The following is a 21,064-nucleotide window of genomic DNA, read 5'->3' on the forward strand; positions in this document are numbered from 1 at the left end:
GGGACATATATTAAACTCATAGTTATATTAGATTCAGATTTAATTATAATAAAGTGTTTTAAGTGTGCTCAAAGAGAAATGACTAAGAATAATTAGGTTAAAGAGTTCATGCCCACAGCTCTCTATAGCGGAATCCTGTGGGGGAGAAAACTGGACTCTCAGAAGTGTGAGCAATTCTGAGAGCTCAGAGGAGACAATTACTTCTGCTCACATTCCTAGCCCAAGTGGAACCCACCTAGAGCCCTGTATGCCCTCTGGGTACAGGAACCTAAGATCTGTCAGTGACAGGACTGGTCTGGTTTCTGCCTATACCTGGAGCTGAAAGCCAATCACCATGAGTGCTAATACACCTGAGAGAAGATATAAGACCAACTCTTCTGCTCCAAGTGACCCTCCTTGAGGCCTCAGGAAACACATACCTGGGAACAGTCTGGGACTGGACCCTTCCCATTTCTGCCAGCTTCTGGAGCTGACCTGGTACCACAGCACTCTATAGAAAGATATGGCTGAAAGAGAGAGGCCAACAGGAGTGCTGACACACAGGCTTAAAGGATGGTCAAGTGACTGTCAGAGATAGCAAGACAACACCAGAGGCAACCTGAGCAAAAGAAACCAAAATTACTTGTCATAAACAGCACCCAAATATCCCATCAAAACAAATACTGGATATCCAAATACACCAGAAAAGCAATATTTGGATATAAAACAACATCTCATAATGATCATAGAGGACTTTAAGCAAAACATAAATAACCCACTTTAAAACATACAGGACAACACAGGTAAACAAGTTGAAACCCTAAAGAGGAGACACAAAAATCCCTTAAAGACTTACAGCAAAACATAACCAAGCAAGTGAAGGAATTGAACAAATCCATCCAAAATTTAAAAATGGACATAGAATTAATAAAGCAATCCCAAAAAGAGATAACAATGGAGATAGAAAAACTAGTAAAGAGATGAAAGAATCATAGACACAGGCATCACCAACAGAATAAAAGAGATAGAAGAGACAACCTCAGGGGCAGAAGATACCATATAGAATTTTGATACAACTGTCCAAGAAAATGTGAAGCACACTAGGCTCCAAATTAAAAACATCCATGAATTCCAGAGCACAATGAGTACATGAAACCTAAATATAATAGGTATAGATGAGAGGGAAGATTCCCAATATAAAGGGACAGTGAAGATCTTCAACAAAATTATAGAAAAAAATACCCTCACCTAAAGAAAGAGATGGTAACAATCATTCAAGAAGCCTACAGAACTCCAAGTAGATTGGACCATAAAAAATTACTCCTGTCACATAATAGTCAAAACACCAAATACATAAAACAAATAAAGACTATTAAATGCAGTAAGGGATAAAGGACAAGTAAAGGCAGGCCAATCAGAATTACAGCAGACTTCTCACCAGAGTCCATGAAAGACAACAGATCCTGAACAGATGTCATACAGACATTAAGAGAACACAACTGCCAGGCCAGGCCACTGTACCCAGCAAAATATTTAATTACCAAAGATGGAAAAATTAAGATATTCCACGACAAAAACAAATTTACACAATATCCACAAATCTAAGACTACAAACTTAATAGATGGAAATTTCCAACACAAGAAGGAAACATACACACTAGGAAAACAAGAAAGTAATCTCCTTACACAAACCAAAAGAAGATAGCCACACAAACATTATTCCATCTCTAACAGCAAAAATAACAGGAAACAATAATCACTGTTCCTTAATATCTCTTAACATCAATGGATGCATTTTTCCAATATAAAGACATTGACTAACAGACTGGATACAAGAGGAGGACACAGCATTATGCTGCACTCAAGAAACATACCTCACTGACACAAACCTCAGAGTAAAAGGCTGGAAAACAGTTTCCTAAGCAAATGATCAAAAGAAAAGAGTTGGAGGAGCAAATCTAATTTCAAATAAAATTGACTTTCAATGAAAAGTTATCAAAAAAGATAAAGAAGGACACTTCATGTTCATCATAGGAAAAATCTATTAAGATGAATTGTCAATTCTGAATATATATGTGCCATATGCAAGGGCAACTACATTAATAAAAGAAACCTTACTAAAGTTCACAGCACACAGTGCCACTCACACAATAATAGTGGGAGATTTCAATACCCACTCTCATTAATGGACAGATCATAGAAACGCAAACTAAACAGAGACACAAAGAAACTAACAAAAGCTAGGAAAAATGGATTTAACTGATATTTATAGAACATTTCATCCTAAAACAAAAGAATGTACCTTCCTCTAAGCACCTCATGATATCGTCTTCCAAATTGACCATACATTAAGTCACAAAATGGGCCTATACATGTACAAGAAGAGTGAAATAATCTCATTCATCCTATCATATTATCACAGACTAAGGCGGGTCTTCAATAACAATAAATAAACTAAGCACACGTAGACATGGAAATTGAACAATGATCTACTCAATGATAACTTGGTGAAGAATGAAATAAAGGAAGAAGTTAAAGACATTTAAGATTTTAATGTAAATGAAGGCACAATATAAACAAACATGTGGGACACAATGAACGCTGTTCTAAGAGTAAAGCCCATAGCTCTGTGTGCCTCCAAAAAGTATCTGGACAGAGCATACATTAGCAGCTTGACAACATACCTAAAATATCTAGAATAAGAAATGTAAATACCCCCAAGAGGAATATATAGAAAATAATCGAACTCAGGACTGAATCCAACCAAGTAAAACCAAACGAAGTATACAAAAAGTCAACAAAAGCAGGAGCTGGTTCTTACAAAAAAAAATCAACAATATAGAAAAACCTTTACCTGGGAAAATGCAAATCAAAACAACACTGAGATTCTAGTCCACACCAATCAGAATGGGTAAGTTAAAAATTCAAGTGACTTTTAAGCCACATTTAACTTGCCCATCCCCCACTCTGCAGACCCTCCAGGAAAACCTCCCTGACTGTCCGTGGGAAGGTCTATGTAATTTAAACTGTTTTATTTGAGTCTTATTTTCCAGGGATGTTTTCCCCTAATTAAGCCCTGAGGTCTTGACCTAAGCCTTATGATATGGTTGACAAGGGACTTCAGGAATATTTTGGAAGGCAGAAATAAGAAGAGGCTATTTTAAAGACAACTGTGTTCTGCCCCGAGTATTTAAGAAGTAAGCAGAAAATCAAGTTCTACGATGGTAAAGCATGGTGGACCAGACAGGTGTTGCAAATTGGGTCCCACAGGATACAGGCTTTGAGGGTGCATTGTTTGGGTAATTTTAAAAAAAAATTCAAGTGACAAAAGATGCAGGCAAAAATGTGGACAAAGAGGAACACTTCTCCATTGTTGGTGGGATTGTATGCTGGTACAACCACTCTGAAAATCAGTCTGGAGTTTCCTCAGAAAATCAGACATGGTACTACCTGCAGACTCAGCTATACCATTCCCTGGCATATACTCAAATGATGCTCCAACTTACAACACAGATACGTAGTCCTCTATGTTCATAGCATCCTTATTTAGAATAACCAGAAGCTGGAAGGAACCCAAATGTCCTTCAATAGAGTAATGGATACATATAGTGTGGTGCATCTATCCAATGGAATATTATTTATCTATCTATCAAAAACAATGCCTTCATGAAATTCATAGGCAAATGGAAGGAACTAGAAAATATCATCCTTAATGAGGTAACCTAATCACAAGAAACACACATTGTATACACTCAGTGATAAGTGGAAATTATCCCAAAAGCTTAAAGTAGCCAATACACAATCCACAGACCACATGAACTTCATGAAGAAGGATGAGCAAAGTGTGGATGCTTCAGTCCTTCTTAAGTGGACTTAAAGGGGTAACAAAAATATTCATAGGACAAGATATGAAGAAAAAGTTTAGAACAGAGTCTCAAGGAATGGCCATTCAGTATCTAAACACAGACAACAAACCTTAACAATATTGATAAGGCCAAGAAGTGCATGCTGGCAGGAGCCTGATATATGTGTTTCCTGGGAGGCTCAGTCAGAGCAGGACAAATTTAGATAAGGCAAATGCAAGCAGCAATCCATTGAACTAAGAGCAAGGTCCCAATTCCAGGAGTTAGAAAAAGAATTGAAGTAGCTGAAGGGGCTTGCAACTCCATAAGAAAAATAATACCAACCAAGAAGAGCTCCTGGGGACTAAACTACTACCCAAAGTGTACACATAGACAAAGCGATGGCTCCAGCTGCATATTTAGCAGAGGATGGCCTTGTTGGGCCCTGATGGGAAGAGAAGCCTCTGGTCCTGCCAAGGCTGGACTCTACCATTTATAGGGGAATATCAGCACGGGGATGTAGAATAGGTGCCATGTTTACAAAAAAATGGAGGATTAGGATACGATAGGGTGATAACGGATGGGAAACCTGGAAAGGGAATAATATTTGAAATATAAATAAAATATTTCTAATAAAAAAGTTCAGATATACTTTTTATAGATAGTCTTAGAAATTGTGAGATCACCACAGAATATGATATTTCAGGCCATTTCTTTACTAAAGATCATTCAACTAGAGACGTGTCTCTTCCTGACAACATCCTTTTCTTGGTATAAAGAAAATTTGGGGATTAATGGAATTGTGCCAGTTATGGGAAGATACCAATTGAACCAAATTCATCTTAATTCATCTACATAAAAAATACTGTCTGGTATAAGGCCCTATTATGCCAAATAGTCGACTGATAGCTCTGACAAAACTGAGTAACAAGTCCATCATAACTCTTCTTTGACAAGTTCTTTCAGATGATCCTGGACCAGAACCCTGAAGACTGATTTTCTAACATTTTGGGAAATGTTCATGCAGTCAGCAATTTTGACAAATTGGTTATTTCAGGTAATGTTTAAGTTGACCAAACATTTGAACAGAGTTGAAGCCTAGATACAGTCTCATGATGCCATGATACAGATTTCAGGGGGTAGTATTCAGGTGGCAATACAAGCCAAAACCAAAATATAACTCAAGTATACAATTATAATCTTTAAGTTAAAAATAGATAGTAGATTTATCGAAATTCACAGATGTGGTTGTCTGAGAGTTAAGTGTATCTTAAACTTTACAATTTGTGTAACTGTAATGGTTAATTTCTATTTATATCTGAGAGAAAAGAGCCTTTTAGATAATCCAAATGGGGGATGTGTTGTGGGTAGCCTTGGTGCTGTTTGTATCCTGATGTTAATTTTGCTTACTCAAGAGGCGCTACCTCAATGAGTAGTAGATCATAGACTAAGGTGATTTTATGTGAACATTCTCCCCATTTTACCTGCTCAAATAAAGGGTGGAGCCTTTGATTGGGCAGTAGAATGGAAAGGTGAGCTGGAGGATTTAGAGAATGGAAGAAGGGTAGGGGGATGAAGAAGAAGGATGAAAGAAGAGGTAGGAGGAAGATGGAGCAGAAACACATGACCTGGAGAAGGTGCAAGTAGCTAGGGATCTCATAGCTGGGAAATAGATTAGTATAGTAGTAGATCAGCCCAATATATAAATGTACAACTTATAAATACAATAATTGAGTTGTGTGTTTTCTTCATGGGCTAATGGGGTTGGGAATTTATTGCAACATGAATTAACAATCATTGGTATTTAAAATCTCTCAACATCAATGTATTTGTCTCCCCAATACAAAGTCACAGGCTAACAGAATGTATTTGAGAACAAGATGCATTAATCAGTTACACAAAAGAAGCACACTTCAGCAACAAAGATATACATTACCTCAGAAAGAAAGGGCTGGGAAAAAGTTTTTCAAGCAAATGCACCCAAGAATCAAGCTGAAACAGCCATTCTAATATGCAACAGAATAGAATCCGAACCAAAATTAATACAGAGATTGAGAAGTACACTTCATAGTCATCAAAGAAAAAAAACACATCAAGATGATATCTCAATTCTGAATATCCATTCCCCAAATATAAGGGCCCACATTTATAATAGAAACATTACCAACAATTAAATCATACATTAAACCACAAATATAATTAGTGGAAGACTTCATCAGCTCATGCTTACCAATGTACAGGTTGTGTAGACAGAAAATAATCAAAGAAATAATCTAACAAATCAAGTGTACCTAACAGATATAGACAGAACAGTTTATTGAAACATGAAAGAATATGTTGTCTTCTCATTCTGTCAAAGAACTTTCTTAAAAATTAACCATACACTAAGTTACAAAGAAAATCTCAACAGATACAAAAAATTAAAATAACCTCTCATATCAGACCCATGTGCATGAAGGCTGGGCTTCAACAGAAACAGGAGATACAGCAGAAACCCTACAACTCAAGTAGACTGAACACCTCTCTATTGAATGACTAGTAGGTCATGAATGAAAAATAAAGGATATTAAAGAATATCTAGTATTCTTTAAAAAGGAAACCACAACATATCAAAGCTCATGAGAACCAATGAAAGCAGTGCTAGGTGGAAATTTTATAGCACTAAATGCTTTCATAAAGAAATTGATAATGCCTCATGCTAGATATTTAAGATCACACCTGAAAGAACTAAAACGTAAAGAAGCAAATGAACTCAAGAGGAAATGATGGGAGTCAAAAATCAAACTAAAAAATGAAATCAATAAATTAGAAACAAAATGTGCAGTAAAAAAGATCAATGAAGTAAAGAATTGTTTCTTTGAGGAAATTAATAAAATAGACAAGCTCTCAGTCAAATTAACTAAAAGACAGAGAAAGAATATTTAAATTAAAAGCAGAAATTATAAGAGGAACATAACAACAGACACTAAGAAAATACAAAAACTTGTTAAGTCTTACTTAAAAAACCTCCACTTCATAAAAATGGAATATAAAAGTAAAATCAATAATTTTCTTGATAGATAACACTTAGCAAACTTAAGATCAGGTAAACAATTTAAATAGACATATAACCCCTATAGAAACAGAAGTAGTAATAAATCTCTTCTGTGCTAAAAAAGGATACAAGTGTAGGTTGATGTCATTATGCATGTGAACACTGGCACAATTTAGATCAAGGCCATGATTAGGCAGTATAAAATAAGGAGGGGACAAAGGTTTTGTAGAGAGGGAGATACGGAAGGAAAATCAAAATGAAGACCGTGAAGGATGACCCAGATCTTGGTGATCCTCAATTGCCAATGTATCTGGGGTGGATTTCTGTAGACAACTTTACCTTATCTGGGTGGACAGTTTTTATCCTTATCAATTGGTTGTAAGTTTATTGTGTGGATGTATTGCACATTGAGTATTAAACATATAAATCTGGCTGTTAGTTTAAGTATGTTGAATCTTGATATTACTGGGTAGCTGGGTCTGGAAGGCTGGCCAGGGCTGGTCAGCATGACTAGCAGTGGGAGGGTAGAGACTGCTGGTGCCAGAAGATAGCTAGCCTAACATGGTATGGTGCTGCACTGAAACCAACCACCTTTGAGATAAATGAAGGTTCTATATGGCCCTATGTTGCCAAAATTAATGCAATTGAATGCACACTTGAGAACAAGAGTATCAAGGGAACAGCATGGAATAGTGAAGAGTGAGGGAACCAGTCATGCACTTTTTTAATTGTACCACAACTCACTAGCTCCAGGAGAGATGGTTTTAGCACAGAATTCTACCAGACTTTCAAAGAAGAGCAATAGTGATACTCTCTCAAATTATTCTACAAAAGAGAAACAGATGGCATACTCCCAAATTCATTTCATGAGTTAACAGTTACCCTGATTCCTACACAACACAAAGACTCCACCAAGAAATAGAATTAGAGACTAATTTCCCTAATAATCATTGATGCAAAAGTACTCAACACAATATTTGCAAAACCACTCAAAGACCATATCAAAACCATAATTGATCATGATCAAGTACTCTACATCCCAGAAATACAGGGATGTTCATCATACAAAATTCCACCAATGTACTCTACAGTATAAACAAACATTGTAGAAAAAAATATATGATCACCTCATTAGATGTTGAAAATCTTTTGAAAAAATCCAACATCCCTTCTTCATCTTAAATGTCTTAGGGTTATCAGTGATACAAGGCACATACTTAAACAAAATGAAGATAATATACAGCTGGTCAATAGCCATCATCAAATTAAATGGAGAGAAAACTTAAGCAATTCCACTAAAATCAGATACAAGATAAAGCTATCTATGCTCTACATATTTATTCAATGTAGTACTCAAATTCCTTGATATAGCAATAAGACAACAAGGTGATGCAATTTGGAAAGCAAAGAGTCAAAATATCACTATTTAAAAATAATATGAAGATAGTATACTTAAGTATCCCTAAAACATTATCAGGGAGCTCATACAGCTGATAAACATCTTCAGCAAAGGGGCTGGATATAAAATTAGCATCAAAAAATCAGTAACCCTTCTTTACACAAAAGTTAAATGAGCTGAGAAAGAAGTTAGGTAACAATAAAACTCACAACAGCCACAAATAATATAAAACATCTTGGTGTAACTCTAACCAAGGAAGTGAAAGGTATGTATGATAATAACTTCAGCTGTCTGCCAAGAAATTGAAGAAATCCAAAGATGACATAGTCTACCATGCTCAGGTATCAGTAGTATTAACATAGTAAAAATGGCCATCTTACCAATAGCAATCTACGTATTTACTGTGATTCCCACCAAAATTCCAACACAGTTCTTCACACACCTTGAAAGGATAATTCTTGACTCTATGTGCTAAAAGAAAAGAATCAGAATAGCTAAACCATCATGTACAATTAAAGAATTTCTGGACATATCACCTGCTTTCAGTGTTCATTACAGAGGACTAGTAATAAAAACCACATGGCACTACATAAAAACAGACAAGTAATTCAGTGAATTAGAATAAGTTGTTTACCCAGAAGTAAACCTACACAGAGACAGATACTAGGTTTTTGACATAGAATCCAAAACGATACAATGGAAAAATGAAAGCATCTTCAAGAAAATGATTCTGGTATAAGCAGAAGTCTGTATGTAGGACAATGCAAGTAGACCTATAACTAGCACCCCACACAAAATGCATATCCAAGTGGATCAAAGGCCTCAATGTAAAACTGAATACACTACATCTGATAGAAAAGAATTTGGGGAAATGCCTTGAACACATTGGCATAGGAGAGGACTTCTTCAACCTACACCAACATCGCAGTCACTAATATCAACAATTAATAGATGGAACCCCATGAAATCAGAAAAGTTTCTATTAGGCATAGAACGGCATCAAAGGGACAAATTGGCAGCCTACTGAATAAGAAAATATCTTCATCAACCCTATATCTGGCAAAGAGTTTATATCCAAAATACATAAAGTACTCAAGAATTAGATATCAACAAACCACATAAGCAAATTTAAAAAATGGTGTACCTATATAAACACATTATTTCTATAGAGGAATCTCAGAAGACACTTAAAGAAATGTTCAACATCATCAAGAAAATGCAAATCAAAAGAATCCTGAGATTCCATTTTACACTCATTAGAATTGCAAAGTTCAAAAACTCCGGGATAGCTCATGCTTGTATGGAAGTAGCAAAGGGAACATTTCTTCATTGCTTTGAAAACTGCAAAATTCTAATACCACTTTGAAAATCAATTTACCAGCTTTTAGAAATTTCAGAATAATTCTGTCTCAAGATGGAGTTTCACCACTCCTGGGCATATACCCAAAAGATGCTCCATCATATGACAAGAATATTTGTTCAATTATAGATGCATTATTTCATAATAGCCAGAAAGTCAAAACAATTTAGATGTCTTTCAATAGAAGAATGGATAAGAAATAATGTGGTACATTTAAACAATGGAATGCTATTTAGCTCTTAAGGACAAGCACATTATGCAATTTACATGCAAATATATGTAACCGAAGATCATCCTAAGTGAGGTAATCCAGACTCAGAAAGACCAAAGTACTATGTACTTTCTTATAAGTGGATTCTGATCATAAAGTTCAGGATAACAGTGTTACACAGATTCCCAAAAAAGCTAATTAACAGGAAGGACTCAAGAAAGGATGCTGGATTCTCAGAGAGAAGGGGAAATAAAAGAGACATAAAAAGTGGATGGAAAGAGGAAAGTGTTTGGGGGAGGAGATGGGGCTTAGGTTTGCAGAAGAAATTAGTATGGGGAGTCTAGGGTCTGAGGTAGAGAGAAACTCAAGAAACTCAAGACGGATGGTCAAAATGTGAATGCTTCACTCCTTCTCTAAAAGGGGAACAAGAATACCCTTGGCAGGGAATAGGGAGGCAAAGATTAAAACAGACACAGAAGGAAGACCCATTCAGAGCCTGCCTCACATGTGGCCCATACATATACAGCCACCCAATTAGACAAGATGGATGAAGCAAAGAAGTGCAGACCGACAGGAGCCGGATGTAGATCGCTCCTGAGAGACCCAGCCAGAATACAGCAAATACAGAGGCGAATGCCAGCAGCAAACCAGTGAACTGAGAATAGGACCCCCGTTGAAGGTATCAGAGAAAGAACTGGAAGAGCTTGAAGGGGCTCGAGACCCCACATGTACAACAATGCCAAGCAACCAGAGCTTCCAGGGACTAAGCCACTACCTAAAGACTATACATGGACTGACTCTGGACTCTGACCTCATAGGTAGCAATGAATATCCTAGTAAGAGCACCAGTGGAAGGGGAAGCCCTGGGTCCTAATAAGACTGAACCCCCAGTGAACTAGACTGTTGGGGGGAGGGCGGCAATGGGGGGAGGGTTGGGAGGGGAACACCCATAAGGAAGGGGAGGGGGGAGGGGGATGTTTGCCCAGAAACCGGGAAAGGGAATAACACTCGAAATGTATATAAGAAATACTCAAGTTAATAAAAAAAAAAGAAATCCATGACATGATTGGTTTAGTAAGTAGTACTCCATTATGTAAGTGTACTACATTTTCTGTATCCATTCATCTGTTCAAAGACATCTTGGTTCTTTACAGCTTCTAGATATTATAAATAAGGCTGCTATGAACATAGTGGAGAATGTGTTCTTGTTATATATTGGAACATCTTTTGGGTATATGCCCAGGAGTAGTTTAGCTGGACCTTCATGTAGTACTATGTCCAATTTTCTGAGGAACCACCAAATTGATTTCCAGAGTGTTTTTACCAGCTTGTACTCCCACCAGCAATGGTGGAGTGTTCCTATTTCTCCAGATCCTCACCAGCATGTACTGCCACATAAAGTTTTGACCTTAGCCATCTTGACTGATGTGAGGTGGAATCTCAGGGTTGCTTTGATTTGCATTTCCCGGATGGCAAAGTATATTGGAGATGTCATTTGTGGCTTCATGGCCATCCCATATTCTTCAGTTAAATATTCTTAGTTTAGCCCTGTACCCCATTTTAATAGAGTTATTTGATTCTCTGGGATCTAACTTCTTGAGTTATTTTTATATATTGGGCATTAGCCCTCTCTCAGATGTAAGATTGGTACAGATCTTTTCCCAATTTATTTGTTACCTCTCTGTCCTATTGACAGTGTTCATTTCCTTACAGAAAAAATGGCAATTTTATGAGGTCCCATTTGTTGATTCTTGATCTTAGATCATAAGCTATTGGTGTAATGTTTAGGAAATTTTTCCTTGTGCCTAAGTGTTTGAGGGTTTTCCTCTCTTACTTTTCAATTAGTTTCAGTGTATGTGATTTTATATGGATGTCCTTCATTTGTTGAAAGGGCTGTCTTTTTTCCACTGGAGAGTTTCAGCTTCTTTTTCAAAGATAAAGTGACAATAGTTTTGTGGGTTCATTTCTGCATCTTCAATTACATTCCATGATCTGCCTGCCTGTCTTTATTCTAATACAGTTCAGTTTTTATCTTGATTGCTCTATAGTAAATTATGAGGTCAGGGGTGTTTATTCACCCAGAAGGTCTTTTATTGTTGAGAATAAATTTTCCTTTCCTTGTTTTTTTATTCCAAATGAATTTGAAAATTGATCTTTCTAAATCTTTTTTTTAGAATTGAGTTGGAATTTTTATTGAGATTTTATTGAATGTGTAGATTCTTTTGGCAAGATAGCCATTTTTCCTATCTTAGTCCTGCCAATCCATGAGCATGGCAGATCTTTCTATCTTCTGAGAACTCCCATTTCCTTTTTCACAGGCTTGAAGTTCTCATCATGCAGATTTTCAGTTGCCTGGTTAGAGTCACTTCAAGATATTTTATATATTTTGTGACTATTGAAAAGGGTGTTATTTTCCTAATTTCCTTTTTCTGCCTGTTTTTTCTTTTAGTAGAAGAAGGCTACATCTTCGTTTAATTTAATGATATATCCAGTCCTTTGTTGAAGTTGTTTATCATGTTTTCGAATTCTCTGGTGGAATTTTTGCTGTCACTTAAATATACCATCATATCATCTGCAATTAGTAAGATTTTAACTTCTTCATTTCCAATTTTAATTTCTTTGACCTCTTTTTGTTGTCTGATTGCTAAACCTAGGACCTGAAGCACTATATTTAAAAGGTAGGATTAGATTGTTTAGCCTTGTCTAGTTTCTGAACTTAGTGACATTGCTCCAAGTTTCCCTCCATTTAAGAAAGAAGCTGCTGAGATTGTTAAGGTGTTATGAGCACTGACTACTTTTCTTGAGTTCCTCAGTTTAATTCAAAGTCACCACATGATGGCTCACAAGCATCTGTAATGAAATTTCATGCCCTCGTCTGGCACAGAGTACTCATATACATAAATTGAAACCATCAGATTTTAACCCTAGAGAATTTTCTTAGTCCTTTTCTTGTCTACTCTGCCCTATTCTAGGGTTGCACTATTGTACTGTTCAACATCTTTTACAGGTGTTAATGTAATTTTTATCATTCTGTGTTTATCATCTTACATACATTTGGTCTATTCTATTGCATTTTTTATAGTTTAGAGTTTAGGATTGTGATAAAGTGAACTTTACAATACCCAATACAAACATGACTACTTTACCATTTTTTTCACTAAAGTTAATGAACATGACCTATTGTCAATCCCAAGGTCATCTCCCAGAATAAATCAACTTTTCACAGTGTTTGATGCCCCCATCTTCTCCATAAAAATATTCACCTGTAATATTTGTGAGAAGCTATCAGTGGTGAACAGTAATTCTTTGTACATTTCAAACACTTTCTTAGAGATTCTTTTTCACAAAAAGATCTTAATGTTTTCTGACATATTTTGAAGAGAGACAATCTCATTACCTTTTCTCATGAAAGTAAAACCAGTAAGAATCAGTTCCTTCTCCATAAGACTATAATTGGATATGTTGTTTTCTTTCATGACTTGGAAGGAACTATACTTGAGGACCAAATTCAGCTCATCTGGCTCTAATTTTTCCCCAGGAAGTCACATATCTTCTTTATGGATCCCATTGTATCCTGAAAGTAGAAGAAACAGAAATGAAGGTGATAAACAGAAAGTTCTGAGATATCAGATGTGAAGAAGAAGTCAGTAAATGGAGAATGAGAAAATGGATGCAAAGAAGGGGCATCAATAAATGAGAGCGAATGAATGGGATTTAGGTTAGAAAACACAATGGAATAAAGTCAGGTAATACATACAATACATGTATATATTGAAAAATGACAAAGGAAGATGTTTCTTTTTAGGGACGAAAAAATATTAGAGCTATGTTCTCATAGAACCAAGGTTAAACTTAAACTTGCTTTGTAGAGGATAAAGACATTGAATTTCAGCCACTTGCACCTCCATCTCCATAGTGCCATTGTAAAATATTTGTGCTGATAAACTCACTAAGTGTACTGAGATTTTTTTTAAGACACTGCCTCAATATGGAGTTTTGTCTTATGCAGTGGAAGTTGCTGTGGAGACCAGTGTACTTCAAGCTCAAAGAGATCAGTGATCCATTTAACTGGCTTTTTCCTTTCAAGTCCTGACATGGAAAGTATATACAACTGTACCTAACCTGCGCTGGAATATTTAAGGAACCTTAATAAAATACTGCTAGACAATGATCAAGGCAAATGGAGGGACGTGTAGAAAGACTTAGACATACTTTAGTGTTTATCCAGATAATACTGTTTGCTTAGGCTAAGTAAACAATACTGCTTTAAAGAAGTTTCATAAAATAATGTTAATATTAATTACTTGGGGTAATTCTGAGAGATTTTGTTTTGAGTAAGTTTCTCAGGTTACAGCTCAGGTGGGCATCAAATTTATTATATCAAATATCTAATTTTCAAAATAATATCTGTGCACTACTGCAATTGGTTTATTTGCAGGAGATAGGCATTAAAAATAAAAATCTTTGAACATTGAAAGTTGTGCTTTGAATGGGGCCATGAAAATTTCTTGGTTTAAAACTTGTTTTTACATATTTATCACAGTTCCACTTAATATTTCATACAAAAGAAAACAATCATGACAATAACTGAAAAGAATGTTGAATGGTCAAAAAGGAGGCTAATGGGGATATGCACTACTGTGTAGCAGACAGCTAAGTAGTGATCCTTCCTAGGGAAAACTTAATTTCATGATGATTAAGTAAAAGATTCTAGATATAAGAAAATGACTGTAATGAAAATTCTTTTTTACATGTCATCTTCCTGCTTCCTGAGAGAGAAAAATAAGAAGTCAAATTATTTTGTGATAATTTCATGTTTTGTTTTTTTGTATGGTTGTACTTTTTTATCAATAATTACTTTTCTCAACCCTTTCAGTGAAGCAGATAGGGTGACAGCAGACCTTCACCTTTCCCTCTGCTTTTCAAGACTGCAGGCCCAAGTCTCATCCTTAGTTCTGCGGAAAAAAAGAAAAGAAAAAAAGACAGAAACAAACAAAACAAAAACAATCCAAAACACAAAAAGAAAAAAAAAAAAACAAAAAAACCAACGTGACAACACTTCCCTTCTCTAGTGGATCCAAAGACCATTCCCTTCTAAAATTATGCCCTCCACTTATTACATTATTCAGATCGCAAGTTCAACACTTCCTGGAAATTAGCAGAATACTCTGGTTATAGAAACAAGTAGGCTATCTACAGATAAATCTTTCACTTCTCCCAACATGTCTTAAGTCCAATGACACAGGCACCTACTTATCTCTGCAGCAAAACACAAAACTTTGGTAAAAGAATTGCTTTGCCCCAGCCCTCAACTCCAGAATGGACTCCCAAGGAAGCTACACCCAAATATGATCAGGGGAGCAATTAGGTGTCTACTTCACATCTTCATTTCCCTGAACGTTCTTCAAATCGATTCTGTGAGTCTCATCCCCACCACTTTATCAAACCTTCTTCTGTGGCCTCTCCTCACTCTCTGACCCCATTTCCAGGAGATCGACTAAACAGATCCTGGTAGAATATCTTGCTGTCCTCCCTCTTGTGTAGTCCCTTTATTGAGTCCAGTACATATATATGCCTAACTCTGAGGTCCCACGATTCACAAACACTGGAATCTGGTACTGCAATTTAGTTTCTACAGAATAAATAAATCTACCCCATTATCTTAATAACCAGAGTGAAACAGAAGCCAGGAAACAAAACTCCCACCCAATAAAGACAAGACCAGCTATCGGCACCTAACCTGATTATCTTCCTGATCTAAGATGCATGTCTTAGTCACAGTGTCTATTCCTGCACAAAATCATGACCAAGGAGTGAATTTGGGAGAGAAGTGTATATTCAATTTGTATTTCATTACCAAAGGAAGTCAGGAGTGGAACTCCTGCAGGTCAAGAAGCAGGAGCTGATACAGAGGCCATGGAAGGATGTTACTTACAGGCTTGCTTCCCCTGGCTTGTTCAGCTTGGTTTCTTACAGAAACCATGAGTACCAGCCCAGGATTGGTACCACGCACAGGGGTCCACCCACAATAATCACGGATTGATAATTACCTTACAGCTGGATCTCATGGAGGCATTTCCTTAAGGGAGTCATTAAAATTTGTTATAATTCCAGCTTGTTTCAAATTAATACACAAAACCAGCCAGTATAAAGCCTAAATTCCAGTGAAAAAACAATAACAACCAGGACAATATATATCCCCAAGAGGCCAGCAAGTGTAACAGCACATCCTGAATATTTCACCATAGTTGAGGCAAAAGGAAAAAATCTTTAAAACAAATTATAAATATGATAGTGATCTTTTAAAAGGAAATTAATATCTCCCTTAAAGAAATCTATAAACCACAAATAAACAGGAGGAAAAAAACGAGTTGAACTGACTTCCCCCGAGTAGAAAGAGAATCAATGCATGAAATCCAAATTGAAAGAAATCTCAAAAAGGAAATTTTTGGAACTCAAACCAGTATCACAGAGGCAAGTTTCCCCAATAACTACAATAGATAGAATAGAGAACTTTAGGTATTGAAGACATTATAGAAGAAAGGAATACGTTGAAGAAAATATTAAAGAAAAAATAAATAAATTAAGTATTAATATGAATATTACTTTTAATGTTATAAATGATAAAATATTAAACTCCTGGCACATAATATCCACAAAATCTTGGTCACTACAATGAAAAGACCAGATCTATGAATAATATAAATAGAAGAAGAAAAGGAAAGTCAAGTCAAAGGCACAGCAAATATTTTTAACAAAATAATAGAAAAAGTACTAACCTGAAGAAAGAGATGCCTATCAACATTCATGAAGCATACAGACCACCAAGCAGATTGAACCAGGAAAAAAGTTCCCTGAGCACATAATAATTCAAAAATTAAATATACAGAACAAACTATGAAAGCGTGTTCAAGAGCTAGGATTTAGGAATCAAGTGGGAAAGGGGAAGGGAGAGGGGGTTTGAAAGGGAGTACGGGGAAAGACAGGTAAAATTAAGAGACATTTGAGAGGTAGAATTGAAACCTAAAACAGTGGAAACTTCCTAAAATCTGCACATATGAAGTGTTCAAAGTGAAATCACCAAATAATGGCCATCTCTTGTTCCAAAGAAAGAATGAATGAATGAAAAATTCCAGTATTAGGATTGTGTTACATCTAATTGTGCTGATGTCTAAATGGATCCCATCAAATCACCATCAAAAAAAAGGGGGGGTTGGGGATTTAGCTCAGTGGTAGAGCGCTTGCCTAGGAAGCACAAGGCCCTGGGTTCGGTCCCCAGCTCCGAAAAAAAAAAGAAACAAACAAAACAAAACAAAACAAAACAGACTGTTGATAAGATTAGAAATTGCTCTCAACAAACTGACAGCAAGTCCCCAATTGATAAAGACAACACCTATACAAATAAATGAATGTGAAGTTGGTCCCTAGAGGGAACATCCACCCTTACATCCTAGTGTCCCTTTAGTACAGAAAGGAACTTTGCCTGCTCACAAAGAGAAATATAAACACCAAGCTGGACACAAATCCTTCTATCGATACTGCTGTACTACTTGTGAGATAAGTTAGGTCAGTGGTGGCTCAAAGCTTATGGGAATATAAAACCAATAACTGATTTGAATTAATTCCCATTCCATGATATGGAGTCTATATCGTAAACTACATGGGTGATCATGGACCTGAGACTAGATAGCCCAGGGCCGTGTGGTAAAACAAAATATTGAACTTAAAAAGAAAAAAAAGTAGTAAAATGATTCCTCATTATTTTATCCTATATGCATTGAACAGTGCCTTGCTTAAGCATCATCAAAGAAACTTCCACTTGCAACAAATGGGGACATATATAGAAACCTACAGCAATAAATTAAATAATAAATAATTAAGTAGTGTGAGACACCCTAAACGGACATCTCTATCAAAGCGCTCTTTTCAGAGATCAGGGAACCCTGCAAAAGAAAGGCATAATAGATTGTTAAAGAAAGAGAAAATTGAGAGCACAAAGAGATATGGACTATCAGAGAGGGAAGCAGCATGGACAGAGCTTGGGTGTGTCTGTCCCACATACTCTCTGTCTATAACATTGTGTCTAGTTTAGTGTTTACATGAGATTACTGAGTGAGTGAATGTGTGGACCTTGGATCCTAGTACTTTTAATTAGATTCTATTAGTTTTGTTGTTTTGACTGGTCTAATTTCTATATGATAGTTTTTCTTTTATCACATCTCATTTCACTTGAACTTACATATCACTATTATACATCATTGCAGGATGTCAGGACAAGATGTTAAAATGTGCAGGAACCTTGTGGTTGGAAATGATGCCTAGGCAATAGAAGCATGCTGCTTGCTGCCTCCTTTACCATACTACGTATACCCTATTTTCTTAAAGAACTCATGGATGACAGCTCCTGTGAGGGTTGGGCCCTTCCCCTTCAATCAATGATTATGGTAATGCTTGCATAACTGCCTAGAGCTAGATCTTATGGAGACATTTTCTTAATTAAAGTTCGCTCCTCTCAGATTTTTCTAGCCTGTGACACATGTACAAATATCCAGCACATTATTTTATATTGCATTCTTTTTTATTTTCTTTTCTTGATTTGGGAGGCTTGTTCTTGTACTACATGTTTTGCGGAAAAACTTTAAAATTGGGTGAATGAGGAGGCATAGATCATCTGGAACGCCTCTGGGAGAGGGTGAATATGATCAAATACATTCACATTTAAAAGTTGTTTTAATTAATACAAGATAATTTTGAATAAGTCAAAACAAACAAAAAAATCACAGTTCTCAGTAAACTTTTTCATTGCTAGAGTCTAGCTCTTAATTGTGTGGTGATTGTAAGGTGGATGCTCACCTTTTTCATGTCTTCATAGTACAGTACCAAGAAGTTGTCCCATACTCTCATGGACAGCCAGCCACGGATGTGCTCCAACCATGATCCATATGCAACTGTGTTCAGGGAGAAGTAAATTGTCAGTTATAAAGCCTTAACACAGGGTCTGCTTGACTTTCTTCACTTTTGTGAAAGCATGAGCAAAAATCTTCACTAAGAAAAATTGAACTACTCTGTATTTATAGAATTAAACATGATGTTTGAGGCAAATACACATATAGAGAAGTTGTAAAATCAGGTTCATTAACAAAATCATCACCATGCAGATAAATCACTGATGACAGGAGAAGATATCTTACTGTTAAGCTACAAGGACAGGAGTATGTGCTTGGAGAAATCTGTCACACCAATATAGTAATTGAGAGGGGATTCCTGTTAGCTCATGCTTCATGATGAGGTGCACTAGGAAGAAAGAAAGGTGTGATGACAGAGATGGGAAAATGGTACATTATATGGTGTTGGAAAGAAAGATTTCCACCAAAGCAGCAACCTAATGGTGAAATTTTATGGAGGTATGAATCAAGGCTATATGACAACAGTTGAGGGTAATAACGCATGTGTGTGTGTGTTTGTGTGTGTGTGTGTGTGTGTGTATTTGTTTGTTTGTATAAGAGAGAGAGAGAGAGAATGCTTATCATGTTTTAGAATAAACAACCATATGTACTAGAGGCTGATCTATTAATTATGAGAAATATATGAGGCACTGCCCAGTTTGGAAGACAAGAGTCAGAGAAATTCCAACGGAATCACTCTACTCAGCATAACTATGTCTGCAACTCCCTATGTGGGGTATCTTTTCCAGTTCGTACTTTTCAAATTTAAGCCCCTGATTTTGCACATAATGCTCTTATCCTACATTTGTCTCTCATTCTACAATACATATGTGCCAAACTAGATGTACATAGTAGTGCAATAATAGTAAAATTATTATGCAGTAACTTAAATGATGTCTGATTGTATTTGAGGATTGATACTTGGGGTGGGGGAGTTAAACACATACCTGGTACTATAAACCTGGTCATGACTCCATGGCTGGAGATATCATAGTTCCAAAGTAGAGTTCCTATTGTCATTTTACTAAATGGTCATACTGTCAAACTACCTTCTAAATATTTCTATTTATATCTATGGATTTGTGCTGTTGTTTACGTTTGTTAGAGATTAATTTTTGCAGGTGGCATTAGTTAATGCAGGGGCTATTACGTGATCAAAATGTACAGAATAATTGTGAATTCTCAGTCACTGATGTGATTTCTATTATCCCCTATGCAAGACTCAGGAAATATTATGGAGCAGGAAGTAGAAAGTAAAAGGTAGAGAATGGAGTGAAGTGCTGTAAAGGTGTCCACAGTGAATATTGTCCTCTGAACATAAATTGGCTGTTATGTTCATGTTCTCATATCATCAATGTTTGCCTATTGAAAAGCTGCATAACATAAAGCCTGATTATATCCCAAGATGGATGGGGGTGTGTGTCATAAAACCCCACTCCTGATTGAAGATCTATTTGCAGTTTAAGACTGCCTGATGAGAAAGACTCCCACACCCTTTTGGTATAGGACCACACTTAGGTTTCTCAAGCCTACATGGATGGCACCACATCCATGTACATTTGAGCAACACAAATTAGCTTGAGTGTGTTGTATTTTTTGAAAAAAGTTTAAGGTGGGGTATAGATTTATTGTGGAATATATAGCATACTAGAGTGCATACTAGCAATTTTAGTAGAACAAGATTTATTTACTTTTTAAATGTACAAAGATTAAAAATATGTAAAAACACAAAATTTATGAAAATAAATCAAGAACAAACAAATGTAGTAGGAAGATCTACTACTTTTCTAAATGAAATTCTAACAGCAGACAATTCGGGAAAGAGGAGCCAACATTTGATACTAATCCAACTTACTTCTGAAAGACACCACTTCTAATATCTAAAACCTATTGATTCTAAGAATCAGCTTTTTTAAAAATTCTTCAGAAACCACCTCATTATGAGTTTTCATTATAGACTACTTCATTTCTCATTCACCATCAGAAAAGTTTATCCATGTAGTGAACGGTGATTAATTTATAGACCTATAGCTCTTAAATGTACAGACAATAAGAGACTTTAGAATGGTGAGAACTAAATAGGGCTTCTATATTAAACCTTTTTCTCCATGCTTCATGTATCAACTTGAATGGGGATGAGACATACTCTAGAGGAAGAGGTGGTATATGAATTTCTAAAACAGTGTTTTCTGGATACTTCATGGCAGTTTGACATATGAGCTCAGCAGTTGTGGCAATGTGTGCATGATCTGAAGTTTAAGTCAGACTGAGTCCCATTGTAAAGCAAGAGATTG

The 21,064-nt window shown here is 36.1% G+C and overlaps 1 pseudogene; it reads right to left on the reverse strand.

Annotated features, from left to right (window-relative positions):
- Nucleotides 1–106: 106 nt before the first annotated feature.
- The window catches only part of Sult2a1-ps1 (sulfotransferase family 2A member 1, pseudogene 1), a 70,345-nt pseudogene continuing 49,387 nt past the window's right edge, over nt 107–21,064 (reverse strand).

Source organism: Rattus norvegicus, chromosome 1 (assembly GCF_021556685.1).
Source record: "Rattus norvegicus strain SHRSP/BbbUtx chromosome 1, alternate assembly SHRSP_T2T, whole genome shotgun sequence".
Classification (NCBI taxonomy): domain Eukaryota; kingdom Metazoa; phylum Chordata; class Mammalia; order Rodentia; family Muridae; genus Rattus; species Rattus norvegicus.